This window comes from Molossus molossus, unplaced genomic scaffold, assembly GCF_014108415.1.
Source record: "Molossus molossus isolate mMolMol1 unplaced genomic scaffold, mMolMol1.p scaffold_m16_p_12, whole genome shotgun sequence".
In the NCBI taxonomy this organism is placed as follows: domain Eukaryota; kingdom Metazoa; phylum Chordata; class Mammalia; order Chiroptera; family Molossidae; genus Molossus; species Molossus molossus.
Window position 1 is genome coordinate 24,340,770 of NW_023425347.1, and position 11,273 is coordinate 24,352,042.

Genomic DNA, 11,273 nt, shown 5'->3' on the forward strand with positions numbered 1-11,273 from the left:
TGATCCCATCATTGGCTTACACTTGCCATATCATCGTAACAAATAGCCTTTTTCTTTTCTAGTTTTATCATAGAAGGGCAAGTTAATATCAAGTCTTTGTATAACTTAAAGTACTTATTTTCATAACCTGTAGATTGGGCATTGCATTTGTTTCCTTGGGCCGCCATAACAAAATACCACAAACTGGGTGGATTAAATAATAGGCACTTATCACTCATAGTTCTGGAAGCCAGAAGTCCAAACTCAAAGTGTCAGCAGAGCCACACCCCTCCAAAGGCTCTGAGATAGAATCTATTCTAAGTGTCTGTCCAGCTTCTGGTGATTACTGACAATCATTGACATTCCTTGTCTTACAGTTGCATCACTTCAGTTTTTGCCTTCGTCTTCATAAGATAATCTCCCTGGATGTGTCTGTGTGACCTTCTTACAGGGACATCAGCCATTGGGTTCAGGGCTCACCCTAATCCAATATGACATCATCTTAACTTGATTACATCTGCAAAGACCCTATTTCCACATAAGGTGATGTTTGCAGGTGCTGGGTAGATGCGGATTTGGCAGGACACACTGTACAACCCAGTACAGTACTGTAAAATTTTCTGTAGAAAGTTTCAGTATCAGTGCCAATATGATGTTACATGTTTTTTGTGTGTGTGTGGTTTTTTCCTTTGTTTTTTTTTCACAAATAATGATTTTAGAAAATAGAGAGATTATATTAATTTTTGGAAAGGCTCATGGAAATGGGGACCCCTGGGTTTTGCTGGAGTGCACTGCATAGCTAGTCATATTCACAGAGCAATATGACAAAGGAGGCATACAAACAGCTTAATAGGCATGGGTATGTATCGTATGAGAGAATCAAAGGGAGCTAATAATAGCTACCCCAGAGATGAGCGGGCAGATGCTTGTCCACAGCTGAATCCTCAGCGGGATGGTGCAGTCTTTGTTGGTTTTGCCATGTGACTGATGAAAACAAAAGAGACACAAGGAAGACAAATGACATAATTTTGAGTGGTTTGACTAGAACTACACATGCTAACATTATAATAGCACTAGTAGCGATGTGTTACTGTATATAATTTTCTATTTTTAAGCTTCTGCAACATTTCAGAAAATTTTCCTGGGAGTATGTTCCCATTTTACCGGGTTTCCCTTTTTCCAAAAATTCAAATGGTGGGGTGAAACCTTATTCAGATAATTCAAAGAACATGACAGGAGGCGTAAAATGGAAAGCCACTGAAGGAGAACCTCGATGATATTCATCAAAATCGGGTCTTTTATATAACTTTAAAGTACAGTTTCTTCATGAATTATCAGCGAAAGTCTACCCTGAGAAAATGTGGACCTTTAGAAAGGTGCAATGAATTGTGAACACTTGCCTGTGTTCTATTTCTTATCCATTTACTCTTTCTAGTCTTGAATAACTTCTCTCTAGAACCTTTGATGTTGCTTGGCCAAGCATGCTTTTTGGAAAATCAGATATTTACCCATCCCTACGAACACAATGAAATTGCCATGCCACTTTAGAAACTTGGAGTGACTTCATTAAATAGCGCGCAGTTCCTATTCAAATTGATTGTCGACATCTCTTATTACTACTTTTACCTCTATTTTACATGCAACTTCTTTTCTGAATGTGGCAAGCAACAATATACGCCCGCCTTTACCTGTGCAAATGAAATCCGTAGATACCGATCCACTCTTTCTGTGCAGTTTATGCCAATTTTAGATTTTCCTTTGGATAATTGTTTTCTTATGTGTTACCATGTCTTGACTGCTATCTGTGCTATATTTTCTTGTGTAAAGACATTTGGATTCTTGTAAAAGTGTTATGTATGTAAATAATGAAACAACACCCACACCATTACTTAGCTACTGTGGGTGCTGTCACACCGCTTGCCTTCTTTCTCTCTCTTTTTTTTTTTTTTTGTTTTTTAATCACCATAAGAATAGTTCTTAGAAATAGAAATTATGCAATGATCTTAAAGATATAGTCATTGCTTATTATTAATTAACAAAGAGTAATGTTTATTTCAAAATGGTCCCCTCTGACTGGTTGCTTTAAACTTCATGCCATTCTGTGCTGGCTTAAAACACAGCAGTAGCAGGTGTGAAACACTTTGTATAATATTCCACCATAAACTGAGCAAGGCAGGTGGTATAGTACCATCCGTTAAAGAGAAATGGTTGTATGGTAACCAGAGAAAGTACTGAGCTTCTATATGGATTGGCTTGTTTTTGTTAAATATATATGGCAACAAAAGAGACATTTTTTTCTACCTTAGAAAAAGGTCCAAAGCACAAGAGATGTAAAACCACTAACCTGTTTGTGCTCAACAGTCTTCTGTGACTTTTAGAAGCTCTTTTACATAAAGGGCTCTAGGGCAGTGTTTGGAATTTCAAGGCTCACATTGAAGCAGGCCCAAGGAGTCCTGGAGTCATAAATGTTAAGAGAGAAAAGAGTTTGCTTCTCTTAGTCTCTGCTGGCCTCCCTCGTTTTTGTAGGAGACATTGGGTACAGGACAGAGCCACATCAGCACAGGCCATGGGAAGGGGGAAGGAAGAGCAAAGGTCCAGAGGGGCCAGAGCCTGTGTCAGAAGCTGGCCCTTCCCCAGGAGCAGCCCGGCAGGCCAGTGTGCCGTGGTCAAAGGGCATGACCAGCTCAGATTGGGCCAGGCTATTTGGATATCCGAGCAAGTCCTATATGCCAGCAGAACTCAGTTCTGGAAGAAGTCCAGGTGACAATACTCAAAATCAGGCATGGGTCCAGGTGATCAGTTCAGTCACAGCAGGCTCCCAGCCAGAAGCTGAGGAGGGAGTAGGAAATCACATCGTACTTCCCAAGGGAAGGGGGAGCAAGAGTTTGGCAGAGCATCAGGACCCAAGCTGAGGAAGCTGGAGTTCATGGCAAGGATCCAACCCCTGTAGAGAACTGCAGTGCTTAGCAGAGAAACTGAGGCCAACTGAAGTCGTAAGGCTTTGGCCAAAGTGGTTCTAGAACACTGAGACTCAGCCTCCAGGAGGAACCAGATTTCCAGGTCTCTAGGCAACCAAACCAGTTTCATCTATTAATAGGTCTGAAGCTGATGACAGGATCAGGACTGGCTCAGACTGGTTGGGAGCAACTAAGAGCTTCTGGAACTTTAATGTGCAAAAGAATTACCCCGGGAACTAATTAAAATACAGATTCTGATTGGGTAGGTCTGAGTTGAGGCCAGGATTTGCGTTTCTAACAAGCTCCTAAGCCATGCTGCTGGTTTTCTGGAGTAGCCAAACCCAGGGAATCCATACTTGCTGTCTTTCCCTTTTCTCCTCCCTACTGCTCTCTCTCCACCCATTTCACCTGCCCAAGCGACACATCCTTCCTCCCAGCCCTCCTCATCACAGGTCTGACCACCTTCTTCTCTCTTCCTCTTCCTATCCTCCCAACCCCTTTGTCCTACCGCATTTCTTCTGTCACGACCATCAACAGAAAAAGAGCTTCTGTTCAGATAACAGAAGGGGCAAGATAGCAAGAGCCAGGACCATTGTTGGTTGCACAACGAGATCCTTTTATGTTCGATAGATACAGTTAGTCCAGACTAATGTCTTTTTCACTTTCTGTCTCATCAAGAGCAAAAAGAACATCTGACCTCTTACCTTTTCTTCCTGATAGACTCCAACAGTAAGAAATGTCTTCTCAGTACTCGTTTTAGCAGCACACATACTAAAATCGGAACAAGGCCGAGATGACCACAGCCCTGCACAAAGATGACACACACATTCCTGAAGCATTCTATATTTTTTAAAAGACGTTAAAATAGGCATAAGTTAATGGCAGAATAGATTGTGTTGATGAAAGAGAGGAACCAATATTTTAAAACTTTTCATTTTACTTAAATTAATCTTCAATAATCCATGCAAATCCAGTAAAAATCCCAACAAAATTTTAGTGAACCTTTCTAACATTGGAATAAAAGAGAAAATCTCAAGAATGGCTAAGAACATTTTAGAAATAAAGAATAGAATGGGCCCTGGCTGGTTCAGCTCAGCGGTTAGAGTGTCAGCCTGCAGACCAAAGAGTCAGGTTCAATTCCAGTCAAGGTCATGTACCTCGGTTGTTCTGGTTGTAGTCGGGCAGGAGGCAACCAATCGATGTGTTTCTCTCACATTAATGTTTCTCTCTCTCTCTCTCTCTCTCTCCCTCTCTCCCTCTCTCCCTCCCTCTCGCCTGCCTTCCCATTCTATTTGAAAATCAGTGGAAAAATATCCTTGGGTGAGGATTTTAAAAAATAATAATAATAGAATGGATAAAAGAAAAAGAATAAAGTGTGGGAGGGGAGTTTTTACTCTACAAGAGTTCAAGACAATGTGTAATTGGAGTTTTGAAAATGGTGTAACAATTGCTGTATTCAATGTGACCATGAGTGATTTTGATTTTATTTGTGTTTTATTTTCTACACTAAACATGCACTAGCCTGGTGATGAAAAGTAAAGCTAAAAAATAAATGCTTTAAAAAAAGAAAATACCTACTAAAGTATTTTAAAAATCAGAATGGTGTCACATATTTACTTTATGTTTCTACTCCCTGAAAATATATCTGCATATAGTATACACTGAATGTGTTTCCATTTCTTGCACTTAAGGGGTCACTAGTTCCTGGCTTACACTAAAAACTAATCATATAATGTGGGACCAGTTAATTCAGATCTCTCAGTTTCCCAGTCTGTACAATGATGATATTGTTAGCTTCCCAGTTCACCTTGGAGGATGTGTTGTTGGAATTATGCAAGATAATAAACTGCTCAACAAAATGAAACCTCATACAAGTGCAAACTATTACTTTTAGTATTTGAAACTATGTAGATTTGAGAATTTTGTAGCATTCCGGGCTGGTGTGACTAAGGTGAAGGGGTTGGGAAAGCACAGTTTAAACCCCTCTCCCCCGGCCCATCTCATTTCACAGCTGTTTCCCATCCATTCAATGATTATGTTTATTGAGAGCCCACGTGTGCGAGGGCCTGGCGTTAGGATGATGAAACCGGCACTGTCTTGCAGGCTGGAAACTTGTGGATTAGGAGAGTGCTTGTGGACAAGAAAACAGGCAATTTCAAAATGGAGCGACAAATGCTGTGATGTGGTAAAGCCCAGGGTGCCATGGAGACTCGTGGGGTCCCCACCCAGGCTTGGATGGTCATAAAAGGGTTCTCGGAGCATGTCATAGTTAAGATGATGGAAAGGGTGCAGGAGAACAGTAGCGGTTGCTTGGAGTTAGAGCAAAAGGGAGGCAGAGTGTGTTCCAGCCACAGAGAGAAACACTTGCACTGCTCCAGGGGCAAGAAGAAGCAATGGAACCAGTCTGATGTTTAAAAAAACAAAAACCCAGAATATAATGTGGCATAGGCCAGGCTCAGCATGGGCTCAGCATGACTCCTATTGTAATAGGTTTTAGGATGACCCCCTCCCCTGCCGCGAGCCTCCTGGCCACTCCCGAGGGCCTTTCCCCGTCATCGCCTGGCCTTTCCTTTTGAAAAGACAACACTCTAAAGAGGTGGGAAAAGGCTTTTTTCTTTTGAAGCAGCAGCATTATTAACAGAGAAGGAAAGTCTCCCATGAGCTATGGCAAAATCCTGCAGATTGGTTTATGAATCAATGTAGCTTAGGTTAAAGCAACCTAATTTCCTGAAAGTCACTTTATGGCTTTCGGCTTCCAGTGGGGCATCAAGCTTGTATGATATTTACTCTTAGTTAAAATTAAATGGAAATAGGGGGGGGGGGAATCCAAAGAGGAATTCTTCTAGGAGGTCATATCATTAAAGAAAAAAAAATAAGTAAAAGCTACGAATTAATGTGGACAAAATATACATATTGCATTAAAGGGCTATTTCTGAATAATTGGGTTTCCTGTGACTTTATAACCTTTATATTGTGAAACAGAATACATATTCAGAAAAGTACATGATCTGTAAAAGTATAATTTAATGAGTTTTTATAAAGTGACACCTACATAACCATTACTCACGTCAGGAAATAGCATACGGCCCTCAGCACTCCATTCACCGCTTCCCAGTCGCAACCCACCGTCTCCCCAAGAGGTTACCACTGCCCTCACTTTTAACATAATCACTTTTTTCTTTAGTTTCACCACTTAAATATATATTGCTAAAGAGAACGTCTTTTCTTGAATTTTTTGAACTTTAAGTAAATGGGAGCATGTGATATTATGTCTGTAGTGTCTGTCTCTTAACATTAGGTTTCTCAGTTTCATCCATGTTGCTGATGGTACCACGGTTCACTCATTTTCTGTACTGTATAGTATTCCAAGGCTGAATATACCACCCTTTATTTATTGATCCTACTATGATGGACAGTTTGGCTTGTTTCCAGTTTAAGGCTATTGTGAATAGAGTTGCTATTCTTCTCATGTTCACAGTCACATGCCTCTATTGGCTATGTACCCAGGGGTGAACATCTGAGTCACCAGAGATGCATGTCTTTAATAGATAATGCCAAACAGCTACCCAAGGACAGCAGCAGCAGTTAACACTCCCTATAGCAGCACATGAGAATTTCATTGCCCTACCCTGAATTTTGTGTAATTTTTTTTCTTTGGCTATCTGAATTTTCTATTTTTCTCTGTAATATCTGTTGGTTTAATTAGGCAAAATGGCTCAGCTGGTGTGGCTCAGTGGTTGAGCGTCAACCCATGTGCTGAGAGGTTACCAGTTCAATTCCCAGTCAGGGCACATGCCCAGGTTGTGGGCCCAATCCCCAGTGGAGGGCATGCAGGAGGCAGCCAATCGATGTTCTCTCTCATTGATGTCTCTATCTCCCTCCCTCTCCCTTCTTCTCTCTCTCTAAAATCAATAAAGAAAAATTATTATTTTTAAAATTAGGCAAAATGCTATTCTAATATTTCTTTTTTATTTTTATTTATTTAATTTTATTTTTGTTAATCCTTACCTGAGGATATTTTTTCCATTGATTTTTAGAGAGAGTAGAAGGGAGGGAGGGAAAGAGGGAAGGGGAGAGGAGACAGAGAAAAAGAGAGAAACATCAATGTGAGAGAGACACATAGATTGGTTGCCTCCCACACATGCCCCAACCAAGGCCAGGAATCAAACCTGCAACCCAAGTATATGTCCTTGACTGGGAATCTAATCTGCCACCTTTCAGTGTGCAGGCTGACCCTCTAACCAATGAGCCAGGGCTAATATTTCTTTTCAAATTTTTTTTAAAATGTACTGATTTTAGGGAGAGAGGAGAGAAAGACAAACATTGATTTGTTGTTCCACTTATTGATGCATTCATTGGTTGTTCTTTGTCCCCTGACTGGGGATTGAACCCACAACCTTGGCGTATCAGATGATGCTCTAACCAACTGAGCTATCCAGCCAGGGCTCTACTATTTCTTACAATTGTCTTTCCCAGTGGGGGTATTATTTTTAAACTTTTAAATTGAGGTAAATAATTCTTACAGAAAAAGGACACAGCTCACAGCTATAGAGCTTAAGGTATTATCACAAAGGGAACCTCTGTTTTCATCATCCAGGTCAGGAAATAGAACTTACTAGCACCCTACCCATCTTCATGCCTCCTAATCATAACCCCCTCTCTCCTCATCAAAGGTAAACTATTATACTTACTTCTAACACAATAAAGTAGTTTCGTGTGTTTTTGAACTTCATACAAATGGAACAATACAGTATACACTATTTTGTGTCAAGCTTCTTTTTTATCTTCAAACATTGTGAGATTCATCTGTGTTGTGATATGTAGTAGTCATTTGTTCATTTTTTTTTTTCCCTTTTCTTGCCACAAGGAAGAAATATTGACCTGCTCAACGCTTTTTCATTTTATGGAAGGTATTGACCTGTGCCGCATATGGAACAGAACACTTGCCAGCCATATGTGTTTTTGTTGTTTCCATAAAAATAACAAGCTTTAGAGTTAGGGAGGCTGTAGGAAGACTGAGGAGGGTATCCCTAGGCTACCCCCCAATTTCTGTAGTAATGGCTCCACTTGGAACTCTTTCTCCGTGGTAATGGTAATTTTCATTCCCTTCTTTCCACCTAAAATACTAAATTGTATCACATCGCCAGGCTGCACACTTTTGTGTAAAACAGAACAGTCACAGGATGTTACTGGAAAGTTGATTTATTGCCGAGGATCGTGAAAATCCAAGGATAAAACTGGCACCTAGCCACTGGGAGAACCCTTGACTTAGAAGCAGGGACAGTTCCAAAGCTGTGGTGGTACATATGGCACAGGGTACTTTAGCATGAACCATCGTCTCGAAATTTTCTAGGGGGAAGAAATCCTCAAACTGTCCTCCAAGAGAAAAGATAAAATCAATAGCGTATATTTTTAACTCTTTCAAATAAACAATGCTAAAACTCTTCTACACAAAACAATTGCTTGCACCTAGCTTTTGGGTTTTTTAAAGGACAAAGTGTCAAATGAACTTGAACTCTTAAAATGGAATCTTGCTATCCATTGATTTTTTTAAAAGCAGCCAAACAGGCTCTCAGAGGGTAACTCTCTGAAAGGCTGTGCGTGAATGTGGAGTCAACGTAATCTTTTTTCTTAAGGCCTTGAGATGTAATTATTAAAGCTTCAAATGATATTAGCTTGATAATCAAATTTAGATCACAGGAATGAAATAACCTAAAGTGTGCCTTCATTACTGCTCTCCTCAAAATAAATCACTTAAGATAATACTACCTTCGCCCACCCACAGATCTGTAACCAGACCATGGAGTTAACCAGTAAATTTAGCAAGAGTATTCAAAATGGTCAAATTGATTCTTAAAAACAAAGAAAGCCATGTTTAAACACAACAGGTAAAAATTTTTCCACCACAAAAATAGAATGAAATATTCCTGAAATCACATGCAAAAATGAAAAATTAAAATAATGAATAGAATTACAAAAAGTAGGAGGCCTTATTGCTGAACTAGCTATTGAGGAGCTTAAGGATTAACTTTCTTTAAAAAAAGAAAGAGAAGAAAAAAATTACATTTCTTAAATAGCAATCGAGAATAGTTTTTATTAGTGAGTTATATATATGTATCCACTGGTAAAAGTATCTATGAATGATAAGTCATTTTCAACAAGAAAATAGGCAGTCTTGTAGAAATTTAAACTATGCAAAATCAAGATTTCATGCAATTGAGCAGTGCTAAAGTGTTTTCGTATTCTTTTTTTTTACCAAGAAGATAAAAATCCCTTTTCTCCTATCCATCCCTAGCCAGTTGAGGCTAGGAGAAATTCTTAGACCAAGAAGGCATTGGACGGGAAGTTATTGTATAAGATCCCTGCTCTCTTCTGCCAATGTTTTTTAATCCCTATCTAAGAATTTCCCCTTGGAAGAGGAAAAGGGAATTCCAGCTGTGCCCCATCATGTGATCGCTATATAATCTAGATATAGGTCATACAGGTTTAAAAACAGAAATTAACATATATTTTAGCTTGAAACCTTACCTATAGTAAATATCAACTAGTTGCCCAAACATTCATGGGTCAAAGATTCCATCATCTGCCTTTAAGAACCCAAGAATGAGGATGACCATGAGAAATGTCTTCTAGAATTGGATTTTATTTGTCACAGAAGTGTCCACCTTCTGTGGGTACTAAAATAGAGCAGACATGAGAAATCAATGTCTTGGGTTCCAGCACTATATTTGCCACCAACCAGTTGTTTCATCTTTGCCAATTTTCTGCAACTCTTTTGCCCAGATTCCGATCTGGAAAATGAAAAATGTTGAACTTGAATTCGTAAGGATCCTCCCAGTTCTAATAATACAGTATTGTATAAGTTACATTTCTCGACTATGATTAACTGGGAGACCACCCTCTCCTCATTATTCCTCATCCACTTGGTTCAGCAACACTTTTATTTTTCTTGCTGATGAACTGAGAAATGATGGGATTAGGAACCTGGCTCATTCCTAGTCCCAGTCTCAGGTCACTTCTCAGAGGCAGAGTCATCTGAATGTGTTTTAGCATCCTGCTCCTTAGCTTCCTTGGACAGCAGTCCATGATCATATTTGGTTCTTTTTCTGGCATTGGAATTCCCATGATGTGCTGTGAGAACATTATGCCAAAGCAAAGAAGTACGAGGAAGGCTTGGTGCAGAAATCAGGCTGCCATACATGGTTGTGATGGAGACGGAGGATCCATAAGTAAATGAATCGCACTCCTCTTAACCCTGGAGAGTTATCATATGGAGAGTGTCACCATCAAATCGTTCTAACCAGAGATCCGAGGATGACTTGAAGTAGTACGTTCTACAACGGCATCAATGAGACCTGACATGTGAGAGAATTTTTCTGCATGAAGAACTCCAGCGAATGCCACATTGAGGAGCCGCAAACTGGGAGCAAATCCACTCCATCCTACTAGGAGCCCGCTCTGTTTTGTCAGCCAGCATGGTTTCCGAAATCTCAAATTGCAGCAGAACTGTTCTGCAATTACATGGCTGGCTATTTCGGGAGCCTAACACAGCAGGACAAATGTGCACAAGTCCGCACAGTATGACAGAAGAATTAAAAATGATTTTACCATCTGTTGGTAGTTTCCTTGCGGGGCTCTTTTCTTTTCCTCTCCTGCAGCCACAAATAGGGTCTTCCTCTTCCTTCCCTCTTGCATCTCCGGGGGGCAGAGTTCTCTCTCCACACCGTTGGAAATCCAGGGCTTTACTTTTTTCCTCCTTCACATATCTTAGACTGTTTAACTCTGGAACGATTTCAGCTCCCAGGACCCTTTCCCTTAAAGATAAGTCAGAGTGAGTCTGAGAAGAGGTTGCAGTGTTTTACGCTTCTGTTGGTGGCCAGGCTACTTTCAGACGCTACATGTGCATTGTGGTAACTTTCCACCCGGGGTCTCTGGGGTGGGACAGGAGAAGTCAGGCACAGGCTAACCAAACGGCACATAAGTCCTTCAGTTAGGCTTGGGAATTTGTGTTGGCCCTTTACTATCTACTTAGTCTTTACCATGATGGGATGAGCCCGGTGAGAGCCACTATTTCCAATAGGAAGGGTCCTCGGAATGCGACCATAAACTTCAAGTAAGAATCACATCCAGCCAGGTAGTAGCAGGGCTCAAACCTCATAGGCAGGAGTCTGGTTTTGTTAGTTGGGAAACCAGTCAGATTGATCTGAAGGGATTCAGCTTATATTAAGGAATACTCAATTCTCAGTAGGAATCACTAACTTAAAATTTTTTCTCTTTATTGATATTAGAGAGAGAGAAAGGGAGAGGTAGAGAGAGATAGAAACATCCATGAGAGAG

General features: G+C 40.3%; 1 non-coding gene across 1 annotated transcript; it reads left to right on the top strand.

Annotated features, from left to right (window-relative positions):
• The first annotated feature begins 3,683 nt into the window (after positions 1 to 3,683).
• Positions 3,684 to 3,786, top strand: LOC118627356. Its single transcript, XR_004959110.1, has one exon. It is a non-coding gene; the product is annotated as a U6 spliceosomal RNA (small nuclear RNA).
• Positions 3,787 to 11,273: the final 7,487 nt, after the last annotated feature.